This window comes from Lithobates pipiens, unplaced genomic scaffold, assembly GCF_037356315.1.
Source record: "Lithobates pipiens isolate NorthernLeopardFrog02 unplaced genomic scaffold, aLitPip1_a1.2 Scaffold_25, whole genome shotgun sequence".
Lineage (NCBI taxonomy): Eukaryota > Metazoa > Chordata > Amphibia > Anura > Ranidae > Lithobates > Lithobates pipiens.
Window position 1 is genome coordinate 18,674,224 of NW_027507787.1, and position 19,933 is coordinate 18,694,156.

The 19,933-nt window shown below is 41.1% G+C and overlaps 1 protein-coding gene across 2 annotated transcripts in view; it reads left to right on the forward strand.

Annotated features, from left to right (window-relative positions):
- Positions 1-19,933, forward strand: part of PRKG1 (protein kinase cGMP-dependent 1) — a 1,414,086-nt gene that overhangs the window by 725,187 nt on the left and 668,966 nt on the right. The window lies entirely within an intron of this gene.

Sequence of the window (19,933 nt, forward strand, 5' to 3'; positions counted from 1 at the left end):
TAAAAAAATGGAAATGGATAGCTGAATACTATCATGGGGAACAATTTTTGTTAATTTTCAAAAAATAGCTTTCAGCAGGCAGCAGATCTGTTCATGTTTGAATGTTATGCCTGATAAATGATTATTGTACTTGTGTCAATCCTACATGTGAATAAATCAAGGTTTACAATTAAACACTCTGCCATTTTTAAAAGCTTAGTTTGCAGCATTTTCTATTTCTTGACAGTTGCAGATTTTCCTGTAGAATTGGTTCTGACCATTATGCAGACTGCATTTGAGTTGAGACCTTTTTGCTTTCAAGTGAAAACTAATCACAGGCTTGCGGTGACTTTAGAAGGACCTCTAGCCTTTGGATTATCTACACTGTATCAAGCACTGTAGTAAAACAAATGCAGGGACTAATAGAGTTCATGGCCCTTAAATACCATTAGAATTATGTGTAAACTGGAAGGTCCCCACAGATAACAATACTGAGCTGAATGACTTGACATTAGTGCTAACATTTGAGTTAAAATGAGACAGAAGCTATAAGAAATGCTGGGCCTTGTATAGTCCTTGTTTTATCAAAAACAGCCTGCTGTATTACATCTAAATATTCTTTTTGACAATGAAATGTCTTTATAATTGTGTTGTACTGAGTAAAATAATCAGGGACTGTTACTTTCATTTCAAACTCCAATTGACTGATATTTACGTGTACCGCCTGCTATTATTAGATAGCTATTTGGTCAAAGAGTCAACAGATAGGATGGGCTATGTTGGCTCTCAGTTGTGATTGTAATAGCTAAGGTGGTCATCTGCAACAATTTAATGCTAAAACATGTCACACAATTCAACAAATAAAAGCCATAAATGTTTTCATTCACCCTGTTTGTTCTGACTTTGTGATTCTGACATGGTGTTTATGTCTATGTATACATTATATAATTGATATACACCGATTAGCCATAACTGTATGACCACCCCTCTAATATTGAGTAGGTCCCTATTTTGCTGCCAAAACATCCCCTCATCCCCTCTGGCCACCTAGACCTGTTGAGGCATGGAATCCACTAGACTTCTGAAGGTATGCTGTGGTATCTGGCACCAAGCTGTTAGTAATATATATTTTAAATACTGGAGGAATTTGGTCGCCAAGTTACACTTCAAACTTGTGTTCATCATACCATTCTTGAACCATTTTTTGCAGTGTGGCAGGGCGCATTATGCTGTTGAAAGAGGTCATTGCCATTAGGGACGATGTGTACTTGGGCAACAATTGTGCAGGAGCCTGACACTGCACCTGCAATCCATTGATGGCAGGTCTAATACTTTGCAGGTTCCTATGTCCAGGCAACAATATGTGTGCTTTTTTCTTAAAGGTGAACTTAACCTTTAAATATGAAAGATGTAAAAGATAAAAATCAAAGGTCAATAAGGGGCTAAATTGATCCATCTTCATTAATAGGTACATTTTTATTTTACTTGTCAAAAAAGAGTTAAAGATAAAGAGTCAAATATAAATATATATCGTAAGTATAATATTAGTACTATGTATTTATAAATAACACAAGCCAGATCCTGGTCTGTGTTGCAGGAATGCTGACAAAAAGCCTGCAAAGTGTTCACAGAGTTTATTATAGTGGCTCCTGAATAAACAAAGCCAACAAATACTGTCCTAGGCTTCCTTTATATGTCAGCTGCTCTCAGCAGTTTAAAGAGTAAATCCGCTTTTGTTGAGAAAAGAAAAAGCATTTTTTTTTCAAGAGCATTTGATTACAATTAGCCTTGTGTAGCAATTGTATATGCAATTTTTATTTGCTATGTTATCTATGAAAATGGGGTTACCTTTTAAATATAAATATAGCTTTCAAACACTGTTTTTAGGCTTTGTTTTTACTGAAATCACTGTCAAAGCTTCTGGAACATGGAGTGTACTCGGCTGTTAGAATGACAGCTGATCAAGGAGGACCCTCAGGCACCTCTCTTATAGTGAAATCTTCAGGCAAGTGTCCAACATTCCTAATGCAAAATCCAGCCTTGCTTTTACATATCCCTAATCTCAAATTATGGTCAGAAGACAGCTAGGTGACAGCCATTTAACTGAGGAAAAATCGTCTTTTCAGGACAGAGAAGAATAGCATTTATTACCACCCACCCACTAGTCAGCTGACTATAGGCATGTGCCAGGTATGCCTGGGCACACCCTAATTGCCCTGTGCTGGGCAGATCCCATGGGGAATCTCTGTCCTCGGTCCCTTTCTCTGTCTCAAAGTGAGACATCAGGGGTCTATTTAGACCCTTGATATTTCATTAAAGCCCCCAATAGGGCTCCTGAAATAAAAAATAAAAAATAACAATAATAAAACATGATTGTAAAAAAAAAGATTGTAAAAAATGATAAAAAGTAATAATAAAAAAATCTAAAAAATAAACTACTAACAGCAATCTCTGCCCTTCTGACACCATCCACTGCTCTACTGAAACCAACATCTGACCTACTGACATTGTCCACTGCTCTACCGACACTGTCCATTGCCCTGCTGCCCTATGTATATATACACACACACGTATGTGTGTTTGAGCTTTTGGGCGCACACCCTAATGCAATAGGTTGCACACACCTATGCAGCTGACTGTGTTTTTGCAGAAACATGCTGCCTTTGCTTTAAGTTGTCACCTAGCTGGTAAAATTGGGTCTTGTTACCAATGTTATTAAGGAGGCACTCATATTGGGCATGTTAAATGGAACTGTACCCAAGTTTAATTGTCCCCCCTTAACTGGAGAATAAGCAAGTGTAAGTCGGCACATGTACATCATCAATTCTGCCAACCAGAACACAGTCATCCCTGCTTCTGTGCTCAGTGATCTATGGAGAGTTATGTGCTCTGCCACAGTTTGTGTTCACACTGAAAGCATCTATACGGGACCACAAGTGAGCGATTAGCTGTTCCCAGGCTAGGTTTGGAGCCCTCACACTCCACAAATGATCAAGAATCAAGGGGTTAAATGATGCCTGATATTTCTTAATAACTAGCGCTTTAGAAAAAGTTACTCCCCCAATGAAGAATCAGTCAGTAAATGAGTTTTTTCTATTTTAACCTACCTGATCCTCTCCTGGTGACCTTAAACCAATTGAGCATTGCAGAGCAGTTTTTGAAAGGACCAGTCTAGCAATGCAGAGGAAGAAGATCTTCTTTTCTATAACCTGTAGATCTAAATGCACAATTATGCCTTTCAGTCTGAGCACAGCCCCACTGTAAGGGATATATTTTAGGTTTTCCAGAGCTGGTCTTTTAGGCATAAACATTTGGAAATTGTACAACATTGTGGACTGATTTGTTTTTCACTTGATTACATTGGTGCCAAGAGTATTTGTCAGCATGTTGGTGTGAACTTGGTTAGGCAAGTTGCAGAACTATGATAAACTAGCAGAGTTTACTGACAACTGTGGATACAGCAGCTCTTTGCCAAAAACTGGATCCTCATATAATGAATACTTATTTACATCTAGGACACATGTCATCAATTTTAATAATGACCTTTCTGAGCTCAAAAGCTGATTTGCATTGATTATTGCAGGCAGCATGCTACCAGATCTGTTATGTCTATATACCAATTTTTTTGGGTTCTAGTATACATCTGTCATTGTTATAGCCCATGTCATTTCTGCTACACTTCACTGATTTTTAATCTGTCATTGGATCATTGAATTGGACTAATATGAACAAAGACCATCCAACCTGTATATAAGGACACAATATATTTTGATATAATTCATCTACAGCAGTTTGAAATAATTTCTTTAGCAACATATTTCCACATGTCTCACCGTATTCTTCAATATACATTTCTTATAAGATTATAAACCTGTTTAATAAAACAGTTACCTTTTATAAGCAGAAATACATGGAGATTTTACCTAAAGCAAGCACACACATTTAGACCCCTTTCACATGTGGCGGATCCACTCAGCGGGGGAACACTTCCCCAATCCCTGATGAGCAGGCCAATGACAGGTCTGTCTCTGCTCACTGTAGGCAGCATGTACGTTTTCATCCGATCCCATCCACTGGATGGATTATTATTATTATTATTATTATTATTATACAGGTTTTATATAGCGCCAACAGTTTGCTCAGCGCTTTACAACATGAGGGCAGACATTACATTTACAATACAATTTGGTACAAGAGGAATCAGAGGGCCCTGCTCGTTAGAGCTTACAATCTAAAAAAGAAGGGGCAATTGATACAAAAGGTAATATCTGTGGGAGATGAGCTTTTTAAGGAAGTAAAACAGTGTTAGTTAGAAGCAGGATAGGCTTCTTTGAAGAGAAGGGTTTTAAGGGGCAATATGTTCCGAGGATCTTGTCGGACAGGATGGCAGGTGAGTGTTAGCGGACACATCTCCGCTGACATCCACCTGTCCATACAAGTCAATATGCGGCCTGCTCAGATACACCTGAAAAATGGTTAAGTGAATCTTTGTGGGCCGATCACGTGAAAGGTGCCTTAGATGAACTATTTATCAGCTATAGTTACTTACATGGAAACACTTAAGGACAGACTGGACATAATTAAAGTGTATGTGCGTACGTTTTTTTCTTAGTTTTGGAAAAAGGGCAAAGAGGTTAGAGCCCCTATCTAGTTTTTACTGCTACCTGGGGATTTCTTGGAGAGATTTACCCTTATAGCCTGTCCCGCTGACAATATTTTACCAGACAAGAAGTCAGGGTGAAGTGAGGATGAAGCCGGCTATAGAAGGATCGAACCTTGGCCGCTTCAGCAGGGATCGAAGGAGATTTTATCCATCTATGGGCAGGCAGGTTGTACCTAAGTGAATCCTTAGTTGCTAGCAGTATCCCCACTGGCAGAACACAATAGCACTGCAGGAGCAATTCCCCCATTAACAATGACTGTGTTGATGGAGGTAGTGACAGTTTTTCTTACCTCCACTGGTAGTGTTAGTGGAAGGAAAGAAAAATGCATAATCTATGGGCTGCTTAACGCTCCAAAGGCAACACAAATACAGTTGATTTTCTTTTATTAGCATTTTATTGCTCTCTGTGTCCCTGTTGCAGATTTCCCCTCACTTCCTATTGGTACAACTTATTTCAGTAAGAAAGAAAATAATCTCTTCAAGGCTAGCCAAAACAACAAAAAGTGTTTTAGCATGATATAAATTTTAAAGTTCAATTTAAAATGCAAACAGTCAGTTAACTACTGATTCCATCTAACGAATCCCACCACTTTGCTTAAGTAAGAACACTCACTTAGTTTGGATTACCCTGTATACACTGTAATCCGCTGCAGGCACAATCCAAAAAGCACATTACAAGGCCATTGGGAAATGTACATCCTGAAGCCTGAGATGTGTAACTACTGTCTGATTTTTGTATCGCCATCATGTTCAGACTTTCAATACAGATTTGAATCTGATTGACCAGGAGAATCTCTTATTACTAAAACTCATATCATTCTGCAAATGTGAGACACAATATAGAGTCTGCAGAAACTTTGTTTAGGAATTTCCTTCCTCAATAGCAGGCCAGGGTCACCTAAATACAAACAAAAAAGACCCAGCTTGACCGGTGCACTACAGAAATGAGTCACTAAAAATTGATGTACTAAATAAGTAGGTTGTGCTCCTGAAATGCATCTCATACTTAAAAGTTTAGTCAAAATTATAAAAAAATCAGCTCAAGAGACTCTACTTACAATCAATGTGAAGCGTCTCTTGTGTTGATGGCTGTGGATATATTAGAAATCTTCAGGCCTCTGATTCCCCCTCACTCCAACTGCAGTAATCTTCTTGTACTGTGAGGGGTTAATATAAGACAAGCGATCTTTTCATAAGCACTCATCAAGAGTGACGAGTATGCCCACCATTTCTGCCACTCCTCTATTCATAGAATCTGTACAAAAGTTTCCTTGAATGAAAAGTGATCTATGATCAGAAGAAGCCGACCTTTCCTTCATCCACTCATCCTCCATACATACTTCTAGTTCGGGAATTGTTTCGTAAGTGAGTCAGTGCTCACTGACAAAAGATTATATATATATATATATATATATATATATATATATATATGTGTGTGTGTGTTAAAAGACACAAGCAAAAGGAAAATTCCATGTAATCTATAATCTGCTGGAAGGTGATGGAAACCAGAAGGGAACAGGGGCCAATTAGATGATACAGCAGATGGTAATTGGGAAAGGTACACACAATCTGGTAGCTCCTATAGATCTATGGGATCTCTCTAGGACAGAAACAAAAGGAGAAAAGGATGCCAGATCAGTGTAGGTAAATACAACAACAATTTATTAAATATCCACTTACATCAAAAAAACTTGCATGCTTTGTGCAGAGGTGGTATGGTGTACTGTTCACAGGGACAGCAGGCAGAACGGACTGGAGGGCAGCTGTGATCGCAGGTCGGAGCCCACTGGGAGAAACATCAGGGACTGATAGCGTTAGCAGGCTCCAGAAGCCCCACTGTCAGATGGCCAAGGATCGAGACGTTAGGTGGAAGAGTGGCCGCTCACATGAATTAGGACCCGCTGCATGAACTAGCTGGAAGAATACATATCTTCCATATCGAATACATATCAGCTTAAACTGAGAAATCTTTTTTTATATATTTTTGAGGATATTTATTATAGCAAAAAGTCAAAAATATAGCTTTTTCTTCTAAATTGTTGCTCTTTTTTTGTTTATAGCTCAAAAAATTAAAACTACAGATGTGATCAAATACCACCAAAAGAAAGGTCTATTTGTGGGAAAAAAGGATGTCAATTTTGTTTGGGTACAACGTCACGACCTCGCAATTGTAAGTTAAAGCGATGTGGTGCTGTATCGCAAAAAGTGCTCTGATCAGGAAGGGGTGCAAATTATTCCAGGGCTGAATTGGTTAATGACACCCCAAAATTGGTTCACAGAACACAGTGTGAAATGTAGAATCGGATCACATGGGTTTAAACACCCATGTGATCTGATTCTAGTGTGGGCCAAAAAAGGGTCCTGCACCATTTCGATGTAAATGCAATGCCATGCGATTTCAGACATGCAAACTGGATGGCTAAATTAGCATTGTATAGACATCGCATGTGATGTGCACAGGAATGCGGTGCAAATTGCATGTGATGTTTGCAATGGCATAAGTGTGAACCCAGTTTTAAAGTGTTTGTAAAGTCAAAACTAGATTAAACTTAGGTAAAATGAGAAAATGAAACAGAATTTTAATCCTAGAGAATTGTCACAGGAGCAGAAGAACTCACTGAAAGATTTTACTCTAATGACAACTGAAAAATGTTTGGATTGCCCCTTACTTTCTGCCTTGGTGACAATAGTCACCAGGACAAATAGAGGGGAGAATATCCACAATGAGGACGGGAAAAAAAAGCAACCTGATGAAGGTTCTTTTTTCCAGAACTAAAAAATGTTGCCTTTACATACACTTTAGATCAGTGAGGTCTAGTGACTGTTCTAATGGTTACTTCCACACTTTTTCAGACATTTGTGCCTTTTCAGTAAAAGATTATACAGAATTCAGAACAAAGTAAGCTAACCAAACAGGTTTCCTTTAGCACAGGTGCATTATTTACTGCATAGCATTGGTAGCTTACCAAATGCTTTAACTCTCTTCTTGGAATTGCTCTTTTAGCAACTGCTTCCAAAGAGATAAAAATGGGAAACTACTTTAAGCCCAAGTTACTAAATGCAATTTCTAAAACTAGATTCACATCAGCATGAATGGATATTGATAAATTTCAGAGATCATTTTTGCTCAACGCATAGTCCATTTACCTGAAGGTTACATTTAAGTCAGGCTAATCTCCATTCTAAGATTTCACTGTGTATAGGCCTTTACATTTATCACTTCTTTTTGGCAGGGGTACTTTAGATAAATGAGAAAAAGTATAAATCTCACAAAGAAAGATCGACTTGTAAACTGCAATTTTCTTATTCATCTCCCCAGAGCAGCATAGCCCCCTTTTATTTTTACAACACAGCTAGGCAGAAATTGATACGACGGTTTATAGACACCATTTTGGCTGTAGAAGGAAATGGAAAATCCTATTTGAAACTAAAAAATACCAGGCTTAGAACTTCAGATTTGACATAAGCAGTTGAGAGAATAAAATATCCTCCCTCCAGGACTGGATTATTTCCCTCTTGTTTTTAATTATATAGCCAATCTTTTCCTATAATTTTTATTCTGGCATATTTGCTATCTTGCACCTGCTCTGCCAGAATTGTACACAAGTATCATCACAATCAGTTTTATGGCCTGGTTAATTAGCTGCATGTCTTACATGTTTACTGTATCTTGATGTTTAATTGTTCTGTGTCACTATTGTGTTTTGTTTATCGTTTTCTCATACTGAGATTTTCTTCTCCCTAGGAAGTGCAGAGATAGAATGGTGGGCTTTAATTAAAGAGGCTATTGTGAAACAGGGACAATTAGAGAAAATTATTAGTTCTTTTTGACAGTTGTGATTTTGCCTAGAAAAGTTCATGGCAACCTATTATACATTGCCTGCCATTAGCTACAGTATTTTACATTTTATTATGCATAGTAGTAATACACTTGTTTTATATTGGAGCATTCATTTATTATATAATCATCTGTAATATTATATATATAGAAAAGTAGGATATTTTCACAATTCTGTTCAGTGTTATGAACAATGTGCTTCCAGAATTTGAAAAGATATCTTGGTCTGAGGAGTAAATAATTCACTGATAATGAGTCACTATTTTGTAGACTTGTGGTGCTAGTTAAAAGTACCGTAATCATTTATCACCTCATGGGGGGCAAGCCATAAAAATTATTTTCTCAGAATTCGCAACTGCTGGGGCACCAAACTGTCTGGAATCATTCTGGAATTTCATATGTCATAAGATCCAAAATATTAGCTGTGGGGAGACGGGTTAATTCCTTCTGAACTATGAAATGCACGCTGCATATTACAAATGGCTTGTCCTTCCCTCATAAAAAACAAACAAACTAAATGGTTATATGGACCACTCATGTTGTGTTTGGACTGGCTAGTATCGGGAAGTTACACTGGTGTTGGAAGTTTTAATTCAGAACTGACTGGGCCAAATACCCTACAACCACTGTGTCAAGAACTTTCCTCACACCAAGCACCTGTTGCACCTGTTGATAAAGAAATGTGGTCCAAGTGGTACTGTTTACTTCTCTTTTTCTGTCATTTTTATTTTACAGCAAACAGATAATATCTTTGTCGTTTTCTTCTTGTTTTTTTTTTTTTATTATTATTTCTGAACATACAGTATTTCTGTGTACCATTCCAAATTTTTAGAAAAGTAAATATAAATGAATAAGTTGGTTTTGCCCTCAGGACCAAGGTAGTCCCCAGGACTTAATACACAAAATGATATACTCTGGTCATAGAATGTCACTAGCTGACCCAAGGTAGAAGACAGTAGACATACCATGTAGTGATGAGAGGAATAGAATGAAAGTCACACTGGAGGATTCAGGACTGGTGGCTGGCAGCAGTCATAATCTGTGGATGTAGAAAAGGTCAGAGCAGGCATCAGACAAAAGTATCCCTTAAATAAAGGTCATTAACAGAAACAAACAAGCAAAGATACAGGTAGGGATGAGCCAAACACCCCCCGGTTCGGTTCGCACCAGAACTTTCGAACGGACCCCAAATTTGTATGAACTTTAGAACCCCATTGAAGTCTATGGGACTCAAACTTTCGAAATTAAAAGTGCTAATTTTAACGGCTAATATGCAAGATACTGTCCTAAAAAGAGTTTGGGCACCTGGCTCCTGCCCCAGGGGACATGGGTCAATGCCTAAAATGTTTTTAAAAATGGCCGTTTTGGCGGGAGCACTGATTTTGATGACGATTAAAGTGAAAAAAAAAGTGAAATATTCCTTTAAATATCATGCCTGGGGGGTGTCTGTAGTATGCCTGTGAAGTGCCACGTGTTTCCCATGTTTAGAACAGTCCCTGTACAAAATGACATTAAACGGAAATAACATCATTTAAAACTGCTTGCGGTTTTAATGTTATATCTGGTTCCTGCAATATGGTTGAAAATCATTGAGAAAAATGGCATGGGTAGCCCTCCCTGCCCATTACCAGCCCCTTTGGGTCTTGTACGCATATTAAGGGGGAACCCCGTACCCATATTAAAAAAAGGAAATGCGTGTGGCCCCCAGGCCCTATATACTCAGAACAGCAGTATACAGGCGGTGCAAACAAGACAGGGACTGTGTAGGTTTGTTGTGTTAAGTTAAATCTGTTTGTAATTTTCAACTGGTACATTTTTAAAGTGTATCTCCAGTCAAAATAAATATTTTTAAGCTTTTTTGAAAACATAGGGAAGGGTTATCACCCCTGTATAATTTGTTTTGTCGTACATCTTTTTTCATCTCACTTGCTGTTGTCTCCTTCCGTTTGCAAGTAGGAGATGTTTGTAAGTTGGATGTTTGAAAGTAGGGGCCTGCCCTATATGCTCTGCAGAAATGGCGGAACAAGGTGTTGGTTTTGCCACAACATTGTAAGCCCTCAAAGTGACTCTTGGTGGGTGCTGGAGCGCCCTGCTGTGAACGATTATATCAAGAATTGTAATTACATGCCATTGTTGAACAGTGGTAGAAAAATTTACCTTTGGTGGTTGTGGTGCTGGTGCCACAACACTATAAGTCCTCACCGTTACTCTGGGTGGGAACTGGCCCTCCTGTGAAATATTATATCAAAAATTTTAATTAAATGCCCCTGTTAAACAGGGGCAGACAAATTGGGCCTTAGGCTCTGGTGCTGGTACCACCACACTGCAACCTCTCCCATATACTCTAGTTTTATTGCAGAAATTAGCCCTGCTGCAAAGCATTGCATCAAAAATTGTAATTAAACACCCCTGTTAAACAGGGGCAGAAAAATTGGGCCTTAGGCACTGGTGCTGGTGCCACCACACTGCAACCTCTCCCATATACTCTAGTTTTATTGCAGGAATTAGCCCTGCTGCAAAGCATTGCATCAAAAATTGTAATTAAACGCCCCTGTTAAACAGGGGCAGAAAAATTGGGCCTTAGGCACTGGTGCTGGTGCCACGACACTGCAACCTCTCCCATATACTCTAGTTTTATTGCAGGAATTAGCCCTGCTGCAAAGCATTGCATCAAAAATTGTAAGTAAATGCCCCTGTTAAATGGGCAGAAAAATTGGGCTGATGGCATCACCCAGAACCAGAAATGTTCTTCCAACATATCAGCGGAGGAGTAAGAGGATAGACAATCAACATAACAGGACAGTCACTCAGCATCAGCATAGGCAGTCTTGAAGGGATGTGATATTTGCAAAAAAATTATTCTGTTACATCAGCTTCAGTTGCTTGGTAGCTGTGGGTTATCCAAGACTGATTCATCTTGATGAAGGTCAGTCGATCAACTGATTCGGTGGACAGGCGCACCCTGTGATCGGTAACAAAGCCACCAGCAGCACTGAAGATGCGTTCCGAAAGAACGCTGGATGCAGGACAGGCCAGTAGCTCAATTGCATACTGTGCAAGCTCTGCCCAGTGATCATCCTCAAGACCCAGTAAGCCAGAGGATTTTCGGTGGGAAAGGTGTCCAAGTCTGACCTTGCCCCTAGGTATTCCTGCACCATGTAAATCAGACGCTGGCGATGGTTGCTGGAACTGATCATACCTTGGGGCTGCGGACTTAAAAATTGTCTGAAAGCATCAGTCAGACAGCCACCTTCTCCACCGCTCCTTCTGACCGATGCCTCAGCAACACGTTGTCCAGGACCAGGAGTTTGTAACCTCCCAGTCTCTGGGAACGCGTTGCAGAGACCTTTCTGCAAGGCCTCCCAGAGATGTCTCATCCTCTGCTCCCTCTGCGATGGCAAGATAAGGTCGGCAACCTTACCCTTGTACCGTGGATCAAGGAGAGTGGCCAGCCAGTAATGGTCCCTCTCCTTGATCCGAAGAATACGAGGATCCTTCCGCAGGCTTTGCAGGATCAGGGAGGCCATGCAGCGTAGGTTAGCTGAGGCATTCGGTCCGGGGTCCTCTGGGTCACTAAGGACAACATGATCCGCAGCTACCTCCTCCCAGTCACGTACAAGTCCACGGGTTTCTTGGGACTGTAAATCATCCCTACAAGACTGCTGATGCTGCTGATGCTGAGTGCCAGCCTCCACATCCATGCTGACACAATCATCCTCCTCCTCCTCTTCCTCCTCCTCATCCTCTTCCTGTGTGATGGGTGGCACAGCAGGAACACTGTCTGGATAAAGGGGGCCTTGAGAGGCAAGGAAGTCCTCCTCTTCCTGCCTCTGTTCTGCCTCAAGTGCCCTGTCCATTATTCCACACAGCGTATGCTCCAAGAGGTGGACAAGAGGTACAGTGTCACTGATGCATGCACTGTCACTGCTCACCATCCTTGTGGCCTCCTCAAACGGTGACAGGACAGTGCATGCATCCCTGATCATGCCCCACTGGCGTGGTGAGAAAAAACCGAGCTCCCCTGACCCTGTCCTGGTGCCGTAGTCGCAAAGGGACTCATTGATGGCCCTCTGCTGCGTGTGCCGCCACTGCAGCATGGCCAACGTTGAGTTCCACCTGGTGGGCATGTCACATATAAGGCGGTTCTTGGGCAGGTTCAACTCTTTTTGGAGCTCAGCCAGCCGAGCACAGGCATTAAATGATCGGCGAAAATGCACACAGACTTTCCTGGCCTGCTTCAGGACATCCTGTAAGCCCGGGTACCTGCCCAAGAACCGCTGCACCACCAGGTTAAGGACGTGAGCTACACAGGGCACATGGGTCAGTTGTCCCTGTCGGAGGGGGAGAGGAGGTTGGTGCCATTGTCGCAAACCACCATTACTGGCTTAAGCTTGCGTGGCGTCAACCACCTCTCGGCCTGCCCCTGCAGAGCTGACAAAACATCCGCCCCAGTGTGGCTCCTGTCCCCCAAACAAACCAGCGCAAGCACGGCATGGCATCGTTTTGCCTGCGTACTTGCGTAGCCCCTGGAACGCCTACGGAGCACCGCTGGTTCTGAGGACAGAGCACTGGAAGAGGCCATGGAGGAAGAAGAAGAGGAGGGGGTGGAGTAGAGAGTTGTGTCACAACCAATAGTAGCATTTTGGAGGCGTGGTGGCAACCTCCAACACTACTGCACCTTGTCCTGCATCCTTCCCAGCTGCCAGAAGAGTGACCCAATGGGCCGTGAAAGACAGGTAACGTCCCTGTCCATGCCTGCTGGACCATGAGTCAGCGGTAATATGCACCTTACTGCTGACCGCCCTGTCCAGCGAGGCAAGGACATTGCCTTCCACATGCCGGTAGAGAGCCGTAATCGCCTTCCGTGAGAAAAAGTGGCGTTTGGGGACCTGCCACTGAGGAACCGCACATTGTACAAACTCACGGAAGGGGGCCGAGTCTACCAACTGAAAAGGCAGCAGTTGAAGTGCTAGCAATTTAGCCAAGCTAGCATTCAACCGCTGGGCATGTGGATGGCTGGGAGTGAACTTCTTTCGCCGGTCCAGCAGCTGGGGCAGGGACATTTGCCTGCTATAATCGGACGTGGGTGTACTGCTAGCAGAGTGCCCGGAAGCACTTGGCTGTGACACACCTAATTCTACACCTTCATGCCTCTCAGAGCAGGTTTCAGAGAGGACTGAAGGTCTAGTGGGGTTGGAGATGCCAGCTGATGAGGAGCAAGGAGAGGTCCAATTTGTTCTTTGGTGTGGGTCTTTGAGGTACACTTGCCAACGAGCTGCATGGCAGGTCAACATATGTCTGGTCAAGCATGTGGTGCCCAAGCGGCTGATGTTTTGGCCACGCAAGATACGCTTGAGACATATGTTGCAAATAGCAGCGGTGCGATCTGATGCACTCGTCTCAAAAAAAGCCCACACCAAAGAACTTTTAGAATAACGCGCAGAGGCAGCGCCCTGCACAGGCGGAGCTCTGCGGTGTTATTCAGTCGGTGTGCTGCCCCTAAGCTGGCCCCCGGAGAGCATCCTGCTTCGTTGGACATGTGCCTCCTCCTCCTTCTCCTCCTCTCTCCTACCAGACACCCACGTGGAGTCAGTGCCCTCATCATCCCCTCTCTCTTCATCGCTGTAGCAAACCTGGCAGTATGCTGCAGCTTGTGGAACATGACTGCCAGATTGCTGTCCTTCTTGAGCATCCCCTCTCTCTGCATTCACGCTACTTCCTTCCTCTAGCTGAGTGTCATCATCAGAGCCTACAAAACACTGGGCATCCTCCTGGAGCATGTACCCAACACTGTGCTCAAAGAGTTCAGGAGACTCCTCAGGAGGACGTGGTGGGTCTAGGGACGGCAGCTGCTTTGCTATTAGCCTGAGACTGGGTGAGAGAGGATGAGGAGGATGAAGAGGGCTTTGTCATCCACTCTACCAAGTCGTTGGCATGTTGCGGCTCAACATGTTCAGCTGCCGAAAAGAAGGACAAGCGTGTCCCATGGCCATGTGCTGTTGTCTCTAGACACAGAGCCTGCTTGCCCTCTTTTATCGGCTCGCGCCTGTCTGCCTCTCCTTGCTGGCCTTCCAGACATGGTAATGGCCTGAAGGGAGTTGGGTAAACCAGCAATTTGGTAGTGTATATTGTGCTGGAGGCACACAACACCCACTAACTCCTGCAGATGCCTTTATTATAGAACACCAGCAATAAAGGGTAGATAAAGGGGTATACTGTACTGGAGGCACACAACACCCGCTAAGCCCTGCAGATGGCTCTATTAGAGAACAGGAATAAAGGGTAGATACAGGTGTATATTGTGCTGGAGGCACACAACACCCACTAACTCCTGCAGATGCATTTATTATAGAACACCAGCAATAATGGGTAGATAAAGGGGTATACTGTACTGGAGGCACACAACACCCACTAAGCCCTGCAGATGGCTCTATTAGAGAACAGCAATAAAGGGTAGATACAGGTGTATATTGTGCTGGAGGCACACAACACCCACTAACTCCTGCAGATGCCTTTATTATAGAACACCAGCAATAAAGGGTAAATACAGATGTATTCTGTGCTGTGCTGGAGGCACACACAACTTTCAATAACTCCTGCAGATGGCAGATGGCTCAAATAGAGAAGAGCTATGTAGGTGGATATAGCGGTGTGTACTGGGTACAGAGCATGCAGACAGCACGCACACGCTCCTAACACTGACTGCAAGCTCTATTATAAAAGATAGATATATCGCTAGCTATATAGGTGAGGCGAATATAGCGGTGTATACTGCGGTCAGGGCACGCAGACAACAACCACTACAGAAGAGCAAGATCGAAAAATCGGCCGATAACGATCGGTGTATACTGTGTTGAAGGTACACAGAACACCCACTAACTGCTTCAGATGCCAACACACTACACAAGGCCGCCGCGCTGGCGGCCTTATATAGTGTGGGGCGTGTACTACACAGCCTGAGGTATGATTGGCCACAGGCATCCTGCCTGATGCCAATCATGGCTCTCCTCGCTGCCGGCGCTGTGGTTGGCCAAGCATGCGGGGTCACAGTTCATGCTTGGCCAATCATGAGCCAGCAATGCACTGCACCATCACAGTGCATTGTGGGCCGTGAGTGCCACACGAATTTGGCGCGAACAGCCCATAACGGTCGGAATTCACTGAACGGGTGAACAGCCGATGTTCGAGTCGAACGTATGTTTGACTCGAACACGAAGCTCATCCCTAGATACAGGCATATTTGTCAGCAGAAAAATCCTATCACTGGCTAATGAACTTTAAATAAGGTACCCCTGTGCCATTGACCAATCCCAGAGCTGGGGATGTGTGGTCAGGTCCATTAACCTCCCTGGCGGTATGATTCAGTCTGGAATAAGGTGCTGAAAGCGGTACAATAATTTTGCATGGAAATCTGGCTTTTATTTTGTAGTCCTGTAATTCTTAGGAATAACGCTCTGAAATCTCTTCAAACCAGAGTCTAGCGGACATGATAAAGTTTATAATATAATAAAGAATAATAAAAATTATTGAATAATGTAATCAAATCCAAAAAAAGATGAAAAAGGGACATGTTTTGGTTGCTATGGACAATCTCCAAATTACAAGCAGTAAAAAACAGTATTTATAATATAAAAGTGCATGCAGGGCATTGCACAGACCACTAGGGACAAAGGGGGTGTGTATTTTTTACTACAGCACTGTAATCTGTAAGATTACAGTGCTGTGTGTCTTTTGTGTCTTTTTACATTTTTGAATTTGCCGCCGTTCTCCGCTCCCGTGCGCCGTAACGTCGCAGGGAACGGAGCTCGGCGGCATTCGGCACTGTGAATCGAGCGCAGGACGGCTCGCTCACACAGCGCGGCGAACATCGCTGGATCCAGGGGACAAGGTAAGTGACGTTACCTGTGTCCTCCCCTGCATCGAGCGGTGCAAGCCCGAGTCTGGCTCGGGGTTACCGCTATTGTAATGAAATTCCCAACCCGAGCCAGACTCGGGATTACCGCTAAGGAGGTTAACTTGCAAGTTGACAAAGAAGATGGGGTAAGTACAGGGCAACAGTCAGTAAGGGCTGGGCTGCCTAACAATCACACAGCTGGAGGGTGTGTAGCTAGATTTGTTACCCTGCAACTGACAAGAACGATGAGAGTACCTGGGAGGCTGCCAAACAGGTAAGATGAAAGTATTAAGGGCAGAAAGAATAAGTGAATTTTGTCTTAAAGTGCACTTATACAGGCATACCCCACTTTTAAGTACACAATGGGGTTTATTTACTAAAGCTGGAAAAGTCCAAAATCAGGCTCACTTCTGCATAGAAACCAATGAGATTCCAGGTTTTATTACAAAAGCTTAATTGAACAAGCTGGGGTTAGAAGCACATTGGTCTCTATGCAGAATTGAGACTGATTTTGCACTTTCCAGCTTTAGTAAATAAACCCCATTGTTTACTTCAAAGTGGGGTATGCCTGTACTTCAACTATTTTATGTATGAGATCTCTAATCCATGGATTATTAACACAGCATAGTGATAAGCATGAATATCTGAATCCTGGTTCTAGAACTTCAAACTGCAATATCATTTTAACACAGTTTTGTGTTTTATTAAGCACTGTGTCTAAATGATTAGTGGTAAATAAACTGCTTGTATCAGCTATACCATACGATATTACTGTGGGAAAAGTATACCAGATTGAGCAGATGGAAAATTGAATGAATACATAAAAAAAAAAAAAAGAATTACAGGAACACTATTTAAAAATATTCATACATAAATGTGTGCTTGGGTGCATAGTAGCAGTAAATAAAATTGGAAAACATATGATTTTAAGGAATATAATAGAAGCCTAATACTTAAAAAAGCCAGCGGTTTTCTTTTTTATAATTGTATTGTATGCATAATTTAGTTTGTTTATTTAAAAAAAAAAGAAAGAGGAGGAGTCAAATAAAACATAATTCAATATCAGTAGTGGTTGAGTTCTATATACCATATTGATAAATATATAGTACCATAGGAACTGGTAAAACAGGGGATTGAGATGTCTATATTAAAACGGGTCTACTGGATAGAAGATATTAATAATATTAATAGTAAATCATTGAAGGGTTTTTATATTGAATATATTATATAAGAGTACTACAGAAAATATGAATGGTAGAAGGCTTTTTCCTGTTAAACATGGTGCCTTATCCATCTTTCATGCAAAATATGTTGTGCCACATTTCAAGGTGAAGATGATCACTAATCAAGATGTGCACAACATTACCGTGTAAAAGATAAAATGTTAATAAAAGTAAAAATCTGAAATTGTTGAAAATCAATACCATACACTTGCCAGAGAACATGATAATGCACACAGTTTATGAGTCAGATTTACTAGAAAATGTGCAAATTCTCAGATGAATTATTGCTTGCCCTACAGCTCATTTGAAAAAGAGACTATCATACTATAAATGCATATTTAATGTAGCAAAGTGCAATAAGCCAAAGCAACCAATCTAATATGATCTTAAAATTTTCTGACTATTTTGAACTAATATCCAATGAAATGTGTTTGATATAGTTTACTGAGATCACTAAAATATATATAGCTGTTCTCCATTTTAAGAGTCATACTTATGTTATACCAATTAATAAGAGTGCAGCTCTTTATGGGTTTGTACAATAAGTACCACCGTTAATGCTTTTGTAGTTGAATTATTTTATTTTAAACTCACTTTTTGTTAAGCTCACACTGCACAAACACAATTTTTAGCACTTTATTTATTTTTCATTACAGAAACCATTGGACAGATAAAGCAATCTTCTAACATCCTACTCTGTGAACATAAAAATTGTTAGTAGCTGGATGACATGATCTCATTGATCCTTACCCAGTTAAAGGCTGGCTGAAAGTTGTTCAAATTGCTTAAAAATGACCCTGTCTATAGGTCTCCCATATATGGGGAGATTTCTCACTGTACTGTATATGATTGATAATACGGAACCTGACAATCTTATTTGTGATCAAACTAACTACAACTTTTCTATCCAAATTTAGAGCAGTTAAAAGAGCATTCTGTTTGGGATCAAGGGAAGTATCTGGAATCAGTCACAGACAATATAGATAGCATGGATGCTGTACATATTTATTTCACTATTTAACCTATTGCAATCCCAGTTGACTGCGAGGAGCACTCAAATCTTCCATATTATTTGCAAATGCTGGGCTTGCCTAACTCTAAAGCTGGCCATTTATTAATTAGTTTTTTGACTAAATTCTTCCATCCACACATTCAAGTTGGATGAGGGAATCACTCCTACTGTACCATTGTGTTCTGATGGCGAGGTCTGACAGGGAGAATCCACCATGAGAATACAAAAATCAGTGCTGCAGACTTTAGCTAGCGGCACTGATCATTCAGGAAAAATCTGACAGGCTGGTTGTGCAGATGTCAACCAGTAGATCGATTTCTGTACTACTATCCTGTCCACGCATGGATCAAAATTTGTCCGGTTGCTGCTGAACCAAATTTTGATCCATGTATTGCCGTCCCAACACAGGCAACTTTTGTGTCTGATCGTTTATCTACAAAAGGTAACAAAGCAATTTGGAACCTTATGCAGCATTACATTTGCATTAAGCAACATGTTGACAATTTTAAATGTACAAAAAAACACATGAAGTGCTTCTTTTTTTTTTCGGGATTCCCAAGTAGATCCATAATGGGGTTGGCATACTAAAACCAAAGAGTGCAAAATCTGGTGCAGCTCTGCATAGAAACCAATCAGCTTCCAGTTATTTTTGTCAAATCTTAATTGAACGAGCTGAAGTTAGAAGCTAATTGGCTACCATGCACAGCTGCACCAGATTTTGCTCTCTCTAGTTTTAGTAAATCAGCCCCAGTGTGTCTTTTTGAGATAATAAACCAAAAAAACAGGTGTGTCAGAATTATATCCCGTTAGCTAGCATTTTCAGAAAGAGTTTATTTTAAGTTCGTTTTTTTTTCCATCTCTTCTAATTTACTTTGATCATATGCCATAATCGTCATAACAAGTAGTCAATGTTAATTCTTTATTGCATATCATTTTTTAGATTCTATTTTGCATTGGGATGGTTTATATCTTATATCTAAAGCCAGAGAGTTCTTCACTTAATTAGAAAATGATACTTCTGAGAGAGAGCTATACACAATCCTTTTACAGTAGATAAAGCACCCAGTTTGCCATATTACATTGACATTGTCTGGTTCTCTGGATATGAGATATAAACCATCCCAAGCAAAATAGAAATGGAAAAAAAATGCAATAACATTTCAACATTGACTACTTGTTATGATGATTATCGCATGTTATCTAATTAAATTAGAAGATAATAACAAAAACAGACCTATAGAACTTAAAATAAACTCTTTATGAAAATACTAGCTATCGGGATATAATGACACACCTTTTTAGTTGATTATTTCAAAAACACGTA